A 20,523-nucleotide genomic window follows, 5' to 3' on the forward strand; every position below is an offset into this window, starting at 1 on the left:
TTCAAACTTCCTGGTCTCTTCTATTCTGAAAAACCCACCGTTGACCTATCTTCTCCAGCTATTGCCCCTCCTCCCTTGTATCTTTGCATCTGAAATTGTGGCCCATACTGCTTACTCCTGCTGTTCCAATATTCTCTCTTCCAGTTCTACTCAAATCCAAATCAAGTTTATCAGACAACCAATTACAGCAGGAGTCCCCAACCTTTTTGGACCCATGGGCACATTTGGGAATTTGATAAACTGTCATGGATGGTGCTACAAAATGGCTCCCATGGAGGATGTGGCTAGTCACATAATGGCTGCCATGGGGGCTTGGCTAGTCAGAAGAGACATTTGTGTGAGAGAAATACTGTTGGGTGGGGGAAAGGGAAACAGCGAGGCAGAGAGAGAGAGTGAAACTGGAGGCTAGAAGGGGAAGAAACAGTGAGATAGGTATGTGTGAGGAATATAGTGAGGCAAGTGGGTGAGAAAGAGTAAGGGTGGTGGTGAGGAAGGGGGAGAAAGGAAGCTAGTAATGGGGAAGAGAGAAATAGTGAAGGGTAAGGGATTGTAGGAGAGAAATAGCAAGGTGAGAGGCTGGGAGTGCAGAGAGACAGGGGGAGAGAGAGCAAAGGGGAAAGGGCTGCATGGATGGAAGAAGATTGGGTGGGGCCATGATGCAACTCTTTCCTTCTCTTTCTGCTTGCTGAACAGTGGCAGGTTCAGGAATATGAAGCAGAATCTGGAGCTGTAACATTTTCAAGATTTTCAAGATTTTTTTTTTATAAAAAATACATATTTTTGAAGGTGGCAGGTGGCAGGTAAAGAGCTTCATGGACACCATTGGATGCCCCCCATGGGCCCATTGGCATCTGTGGATGCTGCATTAGGGGCTCTTGAATTACAGGATATGGCCAGTTCTACACTGACCCTCCAATCTGGTTTGCACCCCTAGCACTCAACTGAAATGGTCTTCACAAAATTCACTGATGACCTCCTTACTGCAAAATCTAAACACCTCTGCTCAGTCTTCATTCTTCTTGATCTTTGATACAATTGGTCCCTCTCTCTTGTTTAGTTCCCTTTACACGCCAGATCTCCATGACACTCCTACCTATCTAATTGGTCTTTCAATGTTTCTATCAATGGAAACAAGGTCTGGTTTCTCTCTATATGTATTGGTGTTATTTCCTTCTACCTGATGGCACTGTTCAGACTAGTTCTGTGCCAAAAGTTTCTCCCATGACCATTCTCATTCAATCTGATGGAAAAGAAATTGTGTTCGAAAGAAATTCAAAGAAAGAAATTTTGGGGAAATTCTCATGGCTTTGGTTAAGAATTCTTCTGCTTATTTTACTTATGGCAGAGGAGTGTGTAAGCATCCTGTCTTTCATTGTACACTCATCTCTCTGACAGCCTATTGCCTCCTCGGCTTTGTGCACTTCCTGCCTAGGCAAAGACATCATGAATTTATTCCACCCATAGGACTTTTTCAGATCAGGAAGTGCAGGCAGCCTGGGAGATTGTAGGGCAATGTTGAGATATGTAATAGAAAAAAATATATACGGGGTGGGGGAAGAAGCTGTTCTACAACCCTTGCCAATGGTGATGTCTACCTGTGAGAAATTGTTGGAGAATTTCTCCTCCCACTGGAGAAATTGAGTGAAATTGACCCCCCCCCAATTTCTCTACCATCAAATAGTGTGGAGAAATTTGAGAGGCCACTTGTGCACAGCTCTAATTCAAATAAATGTGCAAATAAATAATAACATGATATTATTGATGATGATGCAGGAAGAGGGGTGCTGGAATCAGAGTTTTGTACCAGCAAAGAGGTGATCAGTGTAGTAAGTTTTATGTTTTATTTTATTTATTTATTATTGCATTTATACCCCAAGTTTTTTCCTCCAAGCAACCCAAGGCGGCATACATAATCCTCCTCTCCCCTTTATCCTCACAACAACCACCCTGTGAGGTGGGTTGGGCTGAGAGTCTGTGACTGGCCCAAAGTCACCCAGTGGGTTTCCATGGCCGAGTGGGGACTAGAACCCGGATCTCCCAACTCCCAGTCCAACACCTTAGCCACTACGCCACACTGGCAATCATTTATTTATTTTTTGCTTGTGTAAAAGCACATTTAAAAGGGTACTCTTTCAACTCTTGTTTTTTCTCTTTCTTGCATGTGTAGATTGCCACTGCTGGACTGGAGTGATTGGCTGTGAGGGGCTTTATGCACGTGCAAGCTATAAGTCTGGCTTTCTCTTCTAGCTCTTGCTTCAGTACCTATGAATTGCCTAATCACTCTTCTTCAAACTTGGGAATGGTCTAAAAAGTGGTTTGGCAGTTTGTCAGATTTGTGACGGTTGAACTGCAAACTGGGAGATACACTCAACCACTGGAGTTATAAGGATTAAGGCAATAGTTTTAATAGCTTGATCCACTCACTGTATTACGTTGATGTTATCTTAAGCAATGTTACTAGATACATATTAAATCAGCAAGGCAAATCCAATGGATATAAGATTCGGCTGATACACCAGCTGCGCCCCTTCCTAAAGTTGGAAGACCTAAAGATGGTAGTGCACACGCTGGTAACTTCGAGGCTCGACTTCTGCAATGCGCTCTACATGGGGCTACCTTTGTGCCTAGTCCGGAAACTTCAACTAGTTCAAAATATGGCAGCCAGGCTGGTCACCAGTACATCTAGGGGTGACCACATTACACCAGTTTTAAAATCGCTTCACTGGCTTCCAATTAGTTTCCGGGCGAAGTATAAAGTGTTGCTTATCATCTTTAAAGCCCTACATGGTTTGGGTCCAGGCTACCTGCGGGATCACCTTCTCCCATACAATCCGCCCCACACACTCAAGTCCTCTGGGAAGAATTTACTCCAGTCAAGAAAAACAAGGCTGACAACTATTACCCAGAGGACCTTTTCTTCTGCCACTCCCAGACTATGGAATGGCCTGCCGGGAGAGATTCGTCAACTTAACAGTCTTCTGGATTTTAAGAAAGCTATACTGATCTCTTTCGGCAAGCCTACCCAGTTTTTAATAATGCATTTTAATAATGCATTAGATTTAAGTGTTTTAATCAATTATATGTATTTTATGGCATTTACATTTGTGTTGTACTATTATTGTGTTGTGTAACTATTATTATTATTATTATTATTATTAAGATAATTTAAAGGGCGGGGAAACTCTCTTTAATAAATGGGGGGACTAATAACAGTCTTATCAAGATTCTAGTTGCAATCCTATGAAAACTTACTAGAGCACAAATGGGGAACCTCCAGCCCATGGGCCTACACGAGCTGGCAGAATTTCCCCATCTGGCCTGTGGAGTTTCCTTAGATTCCACTGGGGTTGGGGCCTACTAATATTATCTGGCCAACAGAGGGCCTGGTAAGTGTCAATTTGGCCTGTTGCCTAAAACATGTTCCCCATCCCTGCACTAAAGAATAAGGTGCTTCCTGTCAGCGGGCTCAGAGTTTTACCAATCAAAAGACATTGTATAGTATTCTGCCTTTTCCTCCTTAATGTTTTTTTTTTTTTTTTGGTAAGAAAAAAGGTGGAAGAAGCAATGAGAAAATATGGGAGAGTAACAAATGGGAGATTACTTCTGAACCTCCCCCAATTCCCTGGTAAAATGTTGTGCTTGAGGCAGAGCAATTCCAAGCAAGCATGTATGAGCTGTATGCTATCAAATAGTTACTAATATGTATATTATGTGTGCTTTATAGCATTACAATATGATAGGGTGACCATATTTTGGAAACCAAAAAGGAGGACAAAATGGCCACCCTCAGGAGGTGTGGCCACCCCAACATGCCCACCCCAAGGCGGAGCCAACTCAACATGTCCAGCCCCCAAGGGGGCATGGCCTCGGTCACTATCACCAGCAACAGAAGGAGCATTATTAATATTAGCATCAGCATCCTTTAACAACAACACCAGCAACAGAAGGAGCATTATTAATATTAGCATCAGCATCCATTATCACCACCACCAGCAACAGGAGCATTATTAATTCCATCATTATCAGCAGCATCATTATCAATAAACTGTTGTTTTTATATTGTTATGTTTCTGATGGTTTTTAAATTTTCTATACTTTTTAATGTTTCCTGTTTTTAATTTTTGTAAACCACCCAGAGAGCTTCAGCTATGGGGCGGTATATAAATGAAATAAATAATATAAATAAATAAATAGTGTTTGGGCATTTCAAAAGTGGCTGAAGAAAGTCCCCCCTCTCAAGCTCTAGCCTCCCCCCTCCCCGCCTTTCCCTATCATGTATGAGCCCTTTTAACATGAATGTCCTATGTACATTTGCACTGATATACTGTATCCCAGGAGGCCATTTAGTTTGTGATTATGGGTGGGGTTGTTTGTTTTTGCTGGTGGTTGCTGCTGTTATAGGTCATGTTTTCCACAGGGGCACAGAGAATTGGCTCTATTTCTGTATATGGCATACAAGTATACAGTGCTTTTACTTTTTTAAGGTTAAATTTATGTGTCAACAAACACTATCCCCCCTACATCCCAGCCTCTCCCCCCCACCTCACCCCACCATGCCAGAAAATTAAATTAAGGAGGATGGTGGCCTTGGCCTACCTTTTCCCACGTTGGAGCTCAGTCAGCTGCCTCCTCCCTTTTGCACCTCGTGTCCTGCTGCTGAATGGTCCGCAGCCGGCCAGTGTCCTCCTCCCTTCCATTTCCAGTCCCTGTGCTGCTGCCGGCCCTCTGTTTTCCGGTTGCCACTTTGCCCCGCCACGTTTTCCTTGCCGCCGTCCCGCCCGCCTTGTTCCGCCCCCACCGTGCCCCCGCCGTGCCGCTTGTTCCGCCGCGGCGCTGCGTCTTCTACATCTGCCACCGGGCCACCGCTGCCTTAAACCGCACATTTCCAAAACGCAGAAACGCCAGGCTTAAGCCACACCCACCTCATCCATCTGGGCCTCTCCTATGACGTCGACAGGAGAGGCCCGGATGGACGAGGTGGGCGTGGCTTAAGCCGGGCGTTTCCGCGTTTCACGAAGGTGTGGTTTTAAGTCTCTTCCGGCTTCTATTGGGGCCTCTCCTTGGTTGCTATAGTGATGACAACCTAGGAGAGGCCCGCCGCCTGAGCATTTTTCCTGGACAAAAGGGGGGGGGAACGGGAATTTCCGGCCGGACCTGGATTTGCCCCCCCCAATTTCCGGGCATGTCCGGGCAAATCCGGATGTATGGTCACCCAACAATATAAGGCAAAATATACACTCATTTTTTATAGATTTCAAGTCATTCTCTTTAAGAAGAGCTTTTGCTCAAAATATGTCAGGAGTCCCAATGAACTTTGGAAAGCAACATTTTAGATTTTTCTCCCTTTTTTATCTCTCCCCACCCTTCCAACAAAATACAGGGAAGAAGAAAGGACCACAGATTTTTCCAATAGTGCTTACATATAACACATACTGCTGGTATTTTACTTGACTAAACCAGTTCAGTTGGGTGAACCAGTGTGAATAACAAGCGGAGTTGAGGAAGCTAAAAGAGGCCCCAAAAGCTCCTGTGTTTTTTTAAAACACACACACACACACACACACACACACACACATTTGAAGTCTTGCCAAATTGAGAACAAAAAGGAGCAAAAACTTTAGCAGAATAAATGTAAGTTGATGAATAGACAAGCAAAATAATAATAATCAGTGTGTTGTTAAAAAGTTAAAAACAAAAAACACATTTCTTTAAATACTTAAGAAGCAGGAAACCAGCAGGGAGGCAGATGCTGTTAAGAGGAAATATGAGTTAAAGGGTTAGCAAAAGAGCATGGGATGAGTGCAGAGTAGGCCAAGAATTTTTTCATGGGTGGGCCCTATTTTGGACCTTTTCCAACTCTGATACTCTTCTGTTTATTTATTTTTAGATAGGATGACAGTAACCAGGGCCGGGCAAAGCTGGTAATAGGCCCGGGCCAGATGGGAAATGTAGGCCCCATTTCAAACTGCTCATTAAGTATTTTTAAGCAGTTCTAAATACATATGAATGATTTATAAAAAAAGGTAAAGGCAAGCACTTTTATTCAAGATGTATATAAGACATCTTTGCCTCTACGAGGGGGACTCGGAGTAGGCCCCCTCAAAATTGTAGGCCCATGCCAACTGGCCCCACTGCCCCACCCTCTGCCCAGCTCTGACAGTAACTGAATATAGTATTCAAAATGTGATTACAATTTGCATTCATATAAAGGCATTAAGATATTGTCTATCTTTTCAACCTCTTTCCTGGGCCAGATTTACACCAAGCAAGATATAACACTTTGAAAACAGCTTGAAAACAATATTTGTAATGTGTCCTGGGCCCGAACAGTTTTCAAAATAGTTATAAACTGTTATAAAGCAGTTCTGTACTTCCTGCCCTGGCCTCAAAATTCGAGAATTCTGACTAAATTAAGCTTTTGTGCTGGACTGACTCACTTGAACCTATGGTCTGATCCAGCATAGCTTTTCTTAGGGCACAATCCTATGCAGCTTTAGACAGAAAAATATTCTGCAACTTCCAGCATTCCCCAGCCAGCCTTGCTGGCTACTGGGAGTTATAGGGCTTTTTGCTGTCTAAACCTGCATATGATTGCACTCTTAACATCATTCACTCTTACGTTCTTAATTTTGAGTTGCTATCGTTCGGTTGTTTTTATTGTTGTGAGCTGCCCTGAGAAATGTTGCATTTTTCAAGAAATGGTTCAAACAAGTTAAAGAAATTATGGAAAATAAACACTGAAAAAGTTGCAGGTATTAGTTTTTATTACCGGTGACTTAATATTAGAAAGATAATACAGAATTTTAGGCTATATTCATAAACACTATGGACCCATGGGGGCTTACTTCTCAGTAAGCAGCATACATAGGATTGTGATATGTTCATTGACAAAAATGAAGTCTTTTGCAGGCTTAACTTAAAGTGCATTCATAGGAATGTTTTCTATTTCTTGGTCGATGAACGTAAATGTGGTTGATATATGGAGGGTTATAAACAAGAACAAAGCTCACAGGTCCTTGTAGTCAGGATGGATATTATAGATGAGCATTGCTTAGCACCAGTAAGGCTGATTAGTGAGCATGGTGCAATGATGCTATAAAGAACGGGAGTGTTAGGGATCAGCTTGTTTTAGCAGGGGCTAGATTGTCCCATTGTGCTAACGAATGATCTTTCACCATCTTGTTGATGGGAGAAAGAAGCTAGAATCCATTCTCCATCTCTCAAGTAGGTGGTTGGTGCTCTAAAATTTAGCAAGTACCAACCATGTGTTCATCAAGATGGAGGAGGAACACTCCACTTCCAGAAGGTAAGCAGTGCTCTGCAGTGAGCATGGAGAACACCATCGCTGAATTGGGATAAGGTTTATGAGGTTCCTTAACTATTACTATTAACAAAAACGTTGATTGCTTTTAATTGATATTTACAGGAGCTAAGCATTTGGATTCTGTAGCAACTGAGAACAATTCCATGCATTGATGGATGAAAAGACTGGGCTAATGAAAGAACATGCTGCATCATAATATAAAGGGCCTACTTATGTTTAATAATGACCCAGGCAGAGAATAAGCAATTAAGCACCAAGATTACCTCTAATGTATAAAAATAGGGGAGTAAGGAAGTCAGCAGTCCATAATAGGGAGCCATTGATTATGTAGAAATGAAATGCACAAACTAGGGAAGGCAGTTGAATTGCATTCACAAGAAGGGCTGTTGCAATGCTTGTTTTCATTGCTAGAATTCTCTGGTTCATATTCAGTGGATTACAGGCTGAGGCATTTTCTAGGATTGCATATTCAGAAAAGACATTTAATTGGAATTATTGAGGTATACGGATTCTTCACACTGCCTCAACAGGACGCCATCTGCCTCCCTGACAACCAACCTTCTACTAGAGTTTGACTCACCATTTCCTCGGCACTTAGCTGCAGAAGTTGTGCTTGACAGACCCAGTGTAATTGTTAAGTTCCTCACTTTTAAAGAAGGCAGAAAAGCTCATTTTTTGTAGGTCCCAAACCACAAGCCCGTTACTGAGAAACAGGCAAACAGAACTGAATAGGAAAAGAACAGTCTGAGGGTGGAGTCTTTAGCTCTAACCCCAAATAGTAAAGACTTAACATTTAACCCTATAGTTTCTCATTACTACACTAGTTGTCTGTTCCTCTGCAATAGTACGGCTGCTCTGACAATGGGCAAGAAAATGCTAATAGTATTAGCAATATACTTGAGGAAATTCTATGGGCCTCTGATAAAGCTTGTTTACTCACTGGTCTTTCTTGCCTTCCTAAAACCAATTTCAGCCTCTGCAGCCTTCTCTACATTAGTGCACTACGCACAAACAGATTGTACAACATACAAAGGTGGTGAGATCAGGAAACAAGCAAGAGTTCTAATTGTTCTCTCCATATTAAGGGGCCGTACTTAATTGCCAATTTGGTCCAAAAAGGAACATATTTGGAACTCCAGGGTTCTTCCTGAATTACTTTCTCCCTCACTGTTTATTTATATTGAGAGGCATTTATTTCACAGCAGCGTGTGGAAAAACACCTCCATGGAGCATCACAGCATGGCAGCTTTCGGGCAGGACAAATGCTTTGAAGTATACAATAGACAAGAAAAGATCCCAGGCTCCTTTTGGTGATGATAGAAAATATAGGATTTGTCATGCAGTGTAGAATGTGTGGAAAGTCAATTACCAAAATGGCAAAAATGGATGGCAAGTTTGTTAATTTAGGTACACTTGGAAGCAATTAGTAGATAATTTATGATGCATGGATAAGATAGAGTGAGTAGGGTGACCATATGAAAAGGAGGACAGGGCTCCTGTATCTTTAACAGTTGTATTGAAAAGGGAATTTCAGCAGGTGTCATTTGTATATATAGAAAACCTGGTGAAATTCCCTCTTCATCACCACAGTTAAAGCTGCAGGAGCTATACTAGAGTGACCAGATTTAAAAGAGGGCAGGGCACCTGCAGCTTTAACTAGTGTGATGAAGAGGAAATTTCACCAGTTTCTCCATATATACAAATGACACCTGCTGAAATTCCTTTTCCAATACAACTGTAAAGATACAGGAGCCCTGTCCTCCTTTTCATATGGTCACCCTAAGAGTGAGTGACTTATGTTCTGTGTTTGTTCTTCTAGCTGGGGGATGCTGGGAGTTGTAGGGCTTTCTGTCTAAACATGCATAGAATTGCACCCTAAAAATACTATTGGTTGGATCTACACTGAGTCATACTTAGAATAGATTCATTGAAAACAATAAGGCCCAAAGTAGTAATGACTAATTTTGGCCATTGATTTCAATGGGTCTGTTCTAAATATAACTAAGGCCAGATCTACATCAAGCAGTATATGACATTTTGAAAACAGCTGGGGGAAAGGTAAGTGCAGCTGGGGAAGGCAATGGCAAACCACCCCACTACAAAGTCTGCCAAGAAAACGTCAGCGAAAGCAGGCGTCCCTCTAGGAGTCAGCAATGACTCAAGTGCTTGCATGAGAGGTTCCTTTCCTTTTTTTTCCTTGAAAACTATAGGGAGTGTGTCCTGGGCCCCAACAGTTGTCACTACTGTTATAAACTGTTTTAAAGCAGTTGTGTAGATCCTACCTAAGTCTGGATCAATTCATAAAGTCAATTTCATAAAGTCAGGTAACTGAACGTGGAAGTGCTTTGCCCACACAGTTGTGGTACTCTCCAGAATTCATGTTCACACATGAATGAAATGATTCAGTGTGAAATTAACGAGTGGATCTATAATGCAAATGTCTGGAACCTTACATGGCCTGCAATATACATTTAATTTCAAAATGGCTGTTTCTCTTCTTATCCTATATTATCATATTTACATGCAAATAGAATGCAGTTTTGAGGCTCAACTTTTTTAAAAAAATAGCATGCAAAAATGTCCTTAATCATCATCTATACGGATGAGGGAGGGAGTGCTGGGCATTCTTCCCCCAACAGCAACAAGCATGGGGTGATAAATGGGCTGTTAGCTTTTCTCACCTCCAATTTATTTTCTGGTAATCCTCTCAGAAATGTTTTGGAAGCTCAACGGCCATCTAGGAGATATTCCACAGTCATCCAGATCCAGTGACTGCCACAGAAAGGAATTTTTACATCCGCTCCCCTGCCTCAAAGGCATGCAAAAGGTCCATACTGAGAGCTCTGCCAGGAGAAGATTACTAAATGATAAAAGGACTAGAAGTGAGGCTCCAGTTGTGCATATGAATGTCCTGCATGTGTGGATAATGGGATGTGGGACACTATGGCTTTTCCATCGAACTCCTAATGCAACGTTATTGTATTTATTATGAGATGTAGATGGCATTTGGATGATCATGGCCCCTTTCAGAAGACACCTTAAATGGAAAACTATACCAATGTCCCATTTGTTTGCTAGCTCATTTAAAGGAGCTGCTTACACAAACAAACCCCTTATTCAACTCGCAGCTTATTATGCCAGTGTTATGATCATCTGAACTCTCCCATGCTGTTGGCATGGAACGCTGAATAAAAGAGACTGCATTTGTCACAGATAACATCCTGTAGCACGATAAGAAAATGGGAATTAATTAATGGACAGCCTTGGAACATCTTGCCATTTCAAATGGAAACTAACCTACCAGAAGTATCAGTGCTCCCAAGGCACAAAAACAGTCATTTTGCTAGGTGGGTTCTTCTTATAAAACACCTTTAATTCAATTTATGAATATGAACAGCAGTTTCTCCCAGCAGATACATCTCTCCAATTAAATAACTGGCTCATTATATGAACAATAATTAAATGGTGGTGGTGGTGGTGTGTGTGTGTTTTTAATTCAAAGTGGGTTAACAGGGCTATGAAGACACAGTAACACAATACAACCAATTAATTAACTCCAGCAAATTGTTGGTAAAATGTCATGCTCAATACAAATGCACCCAAAGTGCCTCTTTTCAGATTGTTTCAGCTCTTCTCCTTCTAACCAAATCTATATCTGGAGAAATGCCAAGTCGTTTGCCAAAAGAGGGGGAAGAAATAGGAAAAGTATATCTTCCAAATACATTCACATGCACACTATAAAAATAATGGCATGTTCAGATGTGGGGATAGGACATAACTCAGTGGTAGAGCACCTGCTTTGCATGCAGACGGTCCCAGGTTCAATCTCTGGCATCTCCAGGTAGTGGGAGGAAAGAATCCTGCCTGAGACCCTGGAGAGCTGCTGCCGGTCAGTGTCAACAATATTGATCTAAATGGACCAACTGTCAGACTCAGTATAAGGCAGCTTCCTATCTTTGAAGGTACTGCTGCATCTTCTGTTGGCAATTAAAAGCTTAAGGGAGCAATCCTATGGCCCCTAGACAGAGTCTGGGGGCCCACAGGATATTTTGAATTCCTAGATCCAAGGTTGAAGACAGCACTCCGACCTCAGACTCAGGAATCTGTGCTCCCCTCCCCCTCCCCCATGCAACTAGTGTGGAAAGAACTGCACCAGCTGCCTCTACAAGGTCATAAAAGTAACCTCAGAGAGGAGGGGAAGGGTCGTGCCAGTGGGTAGAGATGGTGGGCACTGGAAAGGCCAGGTTATGATATATCCCCCAGTGTCCTTCCCTCCTGCTCCGTAGAGCCCTAGCTAAATGGGTGAAAAAGCCCACCTAGCCAAAAATTGCCTCCGGTGCTCCACCCATTCTGCCTTGAATGGTCATATGCATCCAAGTTTGGAAGCTTACAGCCATCCCGATACGATTGCGTCCTAAGTAGCCTTATCAGCATGGATCACAAACCCACACATCTCCTGGGTATTGTGTTTTACAGTATCTGTCTCTTGCAAGTGGCGGCTAGAGAAGAGAAATACTGGACTAGAGAAGAGAAATACTGAATGTGATGTCAGATCATGAATTTATTTAACTAGATGTTACTGGAAAGTTCTGTGGGAAGACATGGGGCAGATATAGACATGTGTCTCCCATAAAGTCAAGTTAGGCCCTAAAAGTGCAAATCTAGGCAGGATCTACACTATTGCTTTATAGCGGTTTATAATGGTATTGACAACCTTTGGGGCCTACCAGGTCCATCAGAGAAGTGTTTTATTGCACGCTTGTTACTGGGCACTCACGGATTTTTGCGGGTCCCTCTCACAGTGTCGTCTGCCTCCTGCGTGCCTCTGGCCCCTTCTAGCCTTCTTCATGCAACAAAAAAACACCCCAGTAAGTCTGACTTATTTTTAAAGACGGAAGTTGTGGCTATCTCCTGCTGTGTACAGGAGAAGCAGCAGTATTAAAATGGCCCACTGAATGGGCCACGTACATGTTGTTTACTTGCTCTTTCAAAAGAGGAAGTAATGAGGGATAAACACGCAAGTGGAGAAGTGATGGTAAGCAAATGTGATTTTCCCCTGGGTGATGACGCTCAGAAAAATCAAGAGGGACAGAGAGCCTGCTCAACATGAAGAAAAGTGCCAGGGGCACCACACTGGGGCCCTAGATTTACTCTACAATGATAATCTGGCGTTCTGTGGGGTTCAGAAACTAACTATGCATCTGTCTTTTTGTCTTCTTAGGAAAGGAATACAGGGTTGCACTCAAAGATCCTGGTGTGCAAGCAGAAGGCTCTTCTGACTGTGCGTTTATGGCTAATTATTTATCTGCTCCACACACAACAATGTGCAGCCCCTCCGCCCTTCTAAAGATGGTTGCTGCAGGTCAGTGAATCTTTCAGAGCAGCCTGGGGGTGGGGGTGTGCAAGGGGAGAAAACTGGAAGTGCTTTTCACGATCACAGCGAGATCTTTCAGTCCAAGTCATAGATTCCTGCTGTGGAAAATGCATGCCATTGTTAACAGGTGATTTAAGGATTCAACTGATACTGCAGGCCAAAACACTACAGGAGGCTCCATCCTTGGTTTCACAGACTCCCTGAGTTAAAGTCTCACTCACTACATACATCATCAATGACAATAAATATAATGAAACTAGACTGAGGCTCTGAAGAATTTTGCCGACTGAAGCCCTAATTAGGAAAGGCAGCAAAACACGAATCCGAGGAAGGCTACAGCCAGTACAAGGAGAGGCAGAATTTAAGAGAGAGTCCATGAATGGAAAATGGCTGCCACAAAACCAGAGGCTGATCTAGTTCAGGGCCTGAACAGATGTTATGTGTAGTAGATCCATGATGGATCTTCTGTCATAGTTGTCTTTTTCTAAAAGCAGCTACAGAGAGGGAGGGCCATTTGTGTATCAATAGGTAGAACTAAGTGAGACACACAGGAAGTTAGATGGAAGAGGAAGTCAGGGACACAGACTTTGATTGAAGGAATACTCGCCCAATCAGGAGGTGACACAGCAGTCAGTGACTCAGCACTCTCAGGAGTCAGTCAGGGCTGGAGAGAAGTTAGAAGCTATGTTTGTTTGAGGCAATAAAAGTTTTATTTTTATATAATACTGCATTCCTCATTTGCAACAAACCTATCTTTGAAACAATTTGGAGCAGGGCCATAGTGCTATGAGAGGAGATCCAACCTTTTCCTCCCATGCCATACACCTGATCCAAATCATCCTCTTCCCTGATGTTGCTATTAACCAAAGAGAAGAAAACCATACAAGCCCAAATGGTGCCTGTAGATGTTTCCTCTACAGCGGGTCTGGGAGAAGATAATTTGGATCAGGATCACAGCACTGGGTAAAGAGATAGACCTCTTTGATTGGTTGGTTGCTTTTGCTTAATAAGTCTTAATATAATAATATCTCTAAGCACTTTACACACAAAATACTCCAAAAGCACAGTTAAAATACATAAATATTGCAATTTAAAAAATATCTAAAAAGTTAACAACTTACCAGCAAAGAACAATGAGAAGGACAGCAAGCAATGACTGCTTTATTTAAGGAGGCCTTTAGCCTGTAAGTGGGTCTGTTGGGTTGGGTATAGAATCATAGAATAGCAGAGTTGGAAGGGGCCTACAAGGCCATTGAGTCCAACCCCCTGCTCAATGCAGGAATCCACCCTAAAGCATCCCTGACAGATGGTTGTCCAGCTGCCTCTTGAAGGCCTCTAGTGTGGGAGAGCCCACAACCTCCCTTAGTAACTGATTCCATTGTCGTACTGCTCTAACAGTCAGGAAGTTTTTCCTGATGTCCAGCTGGAATCTGGCTTCCTTTAACTTGAGCCCATTATTCCGTGTCCTGCACTCTGGGAGGATCGAGAAGAGATCCTGGCCCTCCTCTGTGTGACAGCCTTTTAAGTATTTGAAGAGTGCTATCATGTCTGTATCTAATAATATTTTTTATTATTATAAAATATAATTTTATTGTAAAATTATTTTATTATAAAATATAATTTTACTGTATCTAATAATATTTTTTCTATAATTGTTATGATTTTAAACAATAACAGGCCATGGGTTATTTGAGGGTTGTTCCCCTCAAACAAGCCACCCCACCCAGGTTCGGGCAAGACAACAAATCATGATTGGGTGAGTAATTAGGAAAATGGTGCTCAAGTTCGTTCAGACAAGGCTCCATCTTTTTTTTTTGCTCTGGTTTGTCTCAGAGTTTTTTTTACCTTAGTTTCATAAGCACTGCAAGGGCTCCCTCCCACACGGCCCCTTTCAACGTGGGTTTTTGCTGGTTTGCTCTTCCATTCCACCCCACCCCTTCTCCTTCCTCCTCCAGTTCATTTGTTGTGGTACTCTGATGGGTGTGGGCTCTTTCACCCCCTCACTCTGGCTTTGTTATCTTTTGTTATCATCTGGGTTTCGTTTCTGTGGGCAATGGGGGGCAGTTGGAGCACTAAAAAGTCTATTCAACCAACTAACAAGTCCCTATAACAACTGTGCTGGAGTACAAGAACCACCCCAACCTCCCCTTTTGTCATCAAGCCTCCATTAGCACACACACACACACACACACACACACACACACACACACCAAAGGAAAAAACAGGAGGAGAAAATAATCCATACTTCCCCTGTACCAAAATAAAACACAACAAGGGCGGGGGAAAGGGGCAAGATGAATGAAGGACAGGGAAGTCATGTGAGTACTGTGCTGCAAATCCACATACCAGGAATGGTGAGTGTGTGATATGTCACTGGTGTGATGGAGCTCGCAAGGAAATGGCTCTAGAATGAGTTTAATCAGGTTGTGGTTGCTTGGTCCTCCATATACATTTATCCTCCACATACATGTATCATGCACCAGGTGCAGATATGAGTCTAAAATGATTTTCTTTAACCATTCTGAAGATTAGATTAGCACAGGCAGGTTCTTATGAGAGCAGGCAGTCATTTAGAATGACTTGACCAAAGCTGTAGATCAGTAGTAGAGGATCTCCAGATACACAGGAACATAGGAAGCTGCCTGAGTCAGACCACTGGTCCATCTAGCCCAGTACTTTCAACACTGGCTGGCAGCGGATCTCCAGAGTTTCAGGCAGGATTCCTTTCCTTGCCCTTCCTGGAGAAGCTGGGGATCGAACATGGGACTTTCTGCATGTAAAGGATGTGCTCTATCACACTGAGCTATGGTCCCTCCCCAGGTAGAACTCTGCAGAGCCATTGCCTAACAGTGTTGATCACATTGAGCTAGATGGAACAATAGTCGGACTCAATATTAAGGGAGCTTCCCATGTTTCTAAAGGATAGGAGAATACAATCTGTAGGAAATGGGGAGCTGGCAATGTTCCATGCAAAGATAGGTTTAGGTACACAGGCACGGCTGCCTTGGATTTAGATAAATTTCAAAACATACACATAGAGCAAGAAATGTTCATTTTCTACAGTGGCCCAGGAATTATTCTCATCTTGTGACATGACTAATTAAGACGAATAATTGAGAAAAGGACACCATATGTTTCCCTTGTTTCCAGATTTACTGTTTCAGCTCTGAAAAGTGTGGGGGGAAAACATGAGACCTTGTGAAAATCAAGGTGATGATCATGCTGAAATTCTGAAGGGATGACTGGAAACAGATCAGGGGTAAAATTAGAATTGAGGGCAGATTCAAACAATCATTTTTCTGCACAGTGATGATGAGGAGAAATCTCCATGACTTGACATTTTGACAAGGTGAATGAACACATTTTGTAAATACGTACAATTGCAACATGCCATATCTTGGAAACTAGACAATCCCTCCAAAAAACAATATTCTTAATATTTTTATCCTGCCCTTCTTCTGAGAAGCTGAAGGAAATGTACATAGTACTCTCCCCCACTCTTCAAGACAGTTCACCCAGGTCCGGCCCGATTCAAAATGCTGGTACTAACATTCAAAGCCCTAAACGGTTTGGGGCCAGGTTATTTGGAACGCCTTCTCCCATATGTGCCTGCCCAGACTTTAAGATCATCCACAGGGGTCCTTTTCCATGAGCCCCTGCCAAAGGAAGTGAGGCAGGTGGCTACTAGGAGGAGGGCTTTCTCTGCTGTGGCATCCCGGCTGCGGAACGAGCTCCCCAGAGAGGTTTGCTTGATGTCTACAGTGTACTCCTTCCATTGGCAGCTGAAGACCTTTTTATTTTCTCTGTATTTTAACACCTAATTTAACTTAAATTTAAACTTTGCTGTTTTAATTCCATATTTTAACCTATATCAAATTTTGCTGTGTGGTTTTATCCTGGTTGTGCTTTTTATATTGTATTTTGTATTTGTGTTTTTAGATTGTTGGTTGTTTTTATGCTCTTCATGATTTTAATTTTTGTGAACTGCTCAGAGAGCTTTGGCTATTGGGCGGTATAGAAATGTAATAAATAAAATAAATAAAATAAAATATCTTGACAACAACCCTATGACGTAGGTTAGGCCGGGCCAAAACACACATTACTTTAAATCCATATCTAACAACTATGCTTTCCCCCCTCTTTTTTTTACTTTAGAGTAGGTGCAGAGGGATCACAAAAGCCCTTCCAGCCCCTATGCTGACTGTGCCCACATTAAAGTAAAAATGGAAAAAGAAAGAAAGACATTGCTGTAAGATACAGATTTAAAGTTATGTCTTTTCTGGCCCTCAGTGAGATTTCTGGCTGAGTAGCGATTTGAACTCACATCTCTCCAGTGCTAAGGCCAACAGTCTAGCTATCCCACATCTTACAATGACTTTCCTACAAAACCACTATGTAATAACCATGCAATTGATTCCCTTGGCAATCAGGTCCCAAGGCACTGCTTATGCTGCGGCAGTACCTTGAAGTCAGCAATCTAATATGCTGCCTTCTCTGAGTTCATACTTTAGTGCAGGCTGTTGAGCTGCAGCCAAATTATTTTAACCTGTGTGAGCACTTAATGGCACAAGGACAGGCAGGCACTTCTACATCTGGCCCAACAATTATCTTGGAGGATTATTTTTGCCTGTTACTTCATGAACGACTCCACACTTCCGTAAAAGCTGTCTGAGCCAATGATTTATGGGGCTTAACAATTCAGCTTCTTAGCTATGGCAAAGCATGATCGAAGTGAAACCAGATGCATCAACCAGAGCCAAAGGGAAGCTAGAGAGAAGAACCACAGAGGCACAGTTAGACAGAATTAACCTGATTTGCTGAAGCTTTGTAACTCCTTGCAAAGTATTTCCTTCCTTCTGAGTTGAAAAGTCTTTGTTTTTGTTGTCTTTTAAGACATTTTAAAGACATTTTTTTTTACAAAACAATAACAACGGCAGGTGCAGATCATAAGTATGTGACCTCTCTAAAGTATTTGTAACTTTTTCCATGTTAAAATATAAATATCAAATAAAAACAAATAAAATTACAGAGAGGCTGTCAGAGTTTGAATGGTGCACTTAGAATAAGCGTGGGTCCTCCTTGCACCATTTCTACAAATACTTCTGTATGTGAATAATACGTTTACACGCACAGCAAGCTCAATGACCTAGGAAGCGCCTGTACCTATGAAAATATGACGTACAGGTTTCCACCAATTCCCAGAAATAATCCCTCTTTCCTTTAAATTTTTGCATCTGTATTTCTCACCAACTCAAGTTTCAATGTGGGTTAAAAATGCATTTGAAACATATAGGAACACTAATTAAAATGAAATCATGTTATATCTAACCACTATTTAAACACCACTCTCATATAGATTTAAGAGTGCTCATTGAGAAACAAGCCCAAATACAATGCACTTGCAGGACTTCTAGAACATGCTTAAATTGAGTACACACGTGTTCTACACATGGGACCTCCCCTTCCTCTCTTCCCCCTGGCAATCCCCAAATTTGCTCTGGAGCATCCCCCAACCACCCCCAGTCCCTCTGGAACATACCACCCCATGTCCTTCACAGGGATGCATGCAGAGAGCAAGGGGAATCTGTTCTGCCAATGGTGTCCATTCCACTGGTGGACAGATATCACTGGATATAGCCCAGTAAACCTGCAAGATCAAATGATTATTTGCATCTGTTGAAGTTCTTGTCTGGGATGTTTCATTGGTAACACCAATGAAACATCCCAGACAGGACCTTCAGATCTTCACAACAGTTGGAACACTGCACTTTTCAACTGAGACAATTCACATGTTCATCTGTGAAGCACAGAGTGGTTTCCCAATTAATCAGATACCAAGTACTATACATACATGTGTGATTTCAAGCCTCAAAGTTGGGGAAGGGAATTCAGGTTCAGACACCAAAAATACTTGTGCACATGCTGACCCTGGTATCTTAATTTAGATCGCAGATCAGATTGCAAATGCCAGGGGTCTTCTTTTAGTTGATCTTAAAGATCAAGAAACAACCCAGGAATAGAGGTTGCTTCTGGACTGTCGGGGCACTGGTTGTGGTGGTGGGCATGCATGTTTGCTAGCTGGAACACTGAACAGGAGCATTACACACAGCAATATTTTGTGGCTGGTTGTACTTGCACCATCTATGGTCCCTACACTTACATTTCATTATCTATTTCCAGAAGGTAGCCATGTTACTTTACCGCAACGTTATTCCATCTAGCCACCAGAGCATGGTCTGCTGAGAGAAAAGTATTAAATGTATACAGACAATAAATAATTATATAGAGATCAAAGATACCCATGAAGACTCATAGATATGTTTGTCCAACGTCCCTTATTTCAAGGAGCGATTCCTTATTTAATATTACAAGTTAATATTATAAAATAAGGAGCTGTTCCTTTAAATAAGGAACAGGTGGCAAGAAAGGGGACCCGATTGCCCAACTGCTCTTCTTTCTGTTTATAAGAAAACATTTCACCTTAGATTAATTTCGTTTGAGTGTCAAAAAAAAAAAAAAAAAAGGGCAGCCCTATCTGAAATTGAGTGATAAGCATTCATGAGATTAATTTATCCTTGTACACTGGGACAGGGTGACATTTATCCAAGAATTTCAAACGAACTAAGAATAAAAGGTCTTATTCAGCCAGTGGGCCAGTTCATGCCAGCGGCCATTTTGAATATTCAATGCCAGGTCATGACTTGTGTTCTGCGAACCCAAGGACCATGGGTTATGTGTGGGTTAAACAACCCTCACATAACCCATAGTCTGTTGTTTAACCCTTGAATAACCCATGGTCCCTGCATTTGCAAGACACAACAAGCTGTGGCCAAGTGCTGCGTATTCAAAATGGCCACCAGCACACACCGCAGCCCACCACGGCAAATAAGCTATAGCGTGCTGTTCGATCAAACCAGGTCAGTATTTATTTATTTATTACATTTTTATACCGCCCAATAGCCGAAGCTCTCTGGGCAGTTCACAAAAATTAAGACCATAATAAAACAACAGTATCAGTTCAGAACTGATCTCTGTCTTCCTCGACTGACAATGCTTCTTACAAAACAGACATCAGCATTAAGTGCTGAATGCTAACAAAATATACAATTTGTTATTTTAAGCACTCAGTATTCCAGAGCATGGAAGGCTGCCAACTCTATGTGTCACCACTTATTTTTATTAAGGCGTACAGAGGACTGGATACAGGCTTGTGAGGGCAGTGAATGAAATCATTTGCCACTTGGTGACTTTCTCATTTCTCAGAGGAGATTCACAATCCAATCAAAGAGCACACAGCCTGATGCGCAAACTTTAACAGGGTTTAGCCTGATTGAAGCCAGCGGGATGTTTTGCCCAGTCCAAATGAATCTGCTGATGTCTTAAATGATGGCTTGCATCATTGTAGCAAAAGCAAGATCTGAAATATATTAACTGTATTCCCTTTTCAAAGTATATAACCCAGTTTTAGTGGCAAAGGAAAGCCAAAGCCACTAACAATATAACAATAGAATTGGTAAAAACAATCTCAGGAATAATGACAGAGCTGCAAACAGCAAGCCAACAATAAAATACATTATCCACAATAAACTAACAAATGAACAAAATCAATAAGAACAACCAACTACTTAACACTATCAACGTAGTGGCAAAACAAACAAAAAACAAATACAAACACAACTATAGCAGACCCTTGCAAAGGAAAATCTAAAAAGCCATGGCTTGTCCTGTTAACTAAATGAGCTTAAGGTCTGGGCAAGGCAGATTTCTTTAGGGCAGTGCATTCCACAGCATAGGTGCCACAACTGGGAAGGCTTTGCTCCATGAA

At 42.0% G+C, this 20,523-nt stretch overlaps 1 long non-coding RNA gene across 1 annotated transcript in view; it reads left to right on the forward strand.

Moving 5' to 3' along the window:
• The first annotated feature begins 12,561 nt into the window (after positions 1-12,561).
• The window catches only part of LOC134401711 (uncharacterized), a 35,018-nt gene continuing 27,056 nt past the window's right edge, over positions 12,562-20,523 (forward strand). The window contains exons 1-2 of the long non-coding RNA XR_010025674.1: positions 12,562-12,686; positions 14,376-14,454. This is a non-coding gene — a long non-coding RNA (uncharacterized LOC134401711). The remainder of the gene's footprint in view (positions 12,687-14,375; positions 14,455-20,523) is intronic.

Source organism: Elgaria multicarinata, chromosome 7 (assembly GCF_023053635.1).
Source record: "Elgaria multicarinata webbii isolate HBS135686 ecotype San Diego chromosome 7, rElgMul1.1.pri, whole genome shotgun sequence".
Taxonomy (NCBI): Eukaryota; Metazoa; Chordata; class Lepidosauria; order Squamata; family Anguidae; genus Elgaria; species Elgaria multicarinata.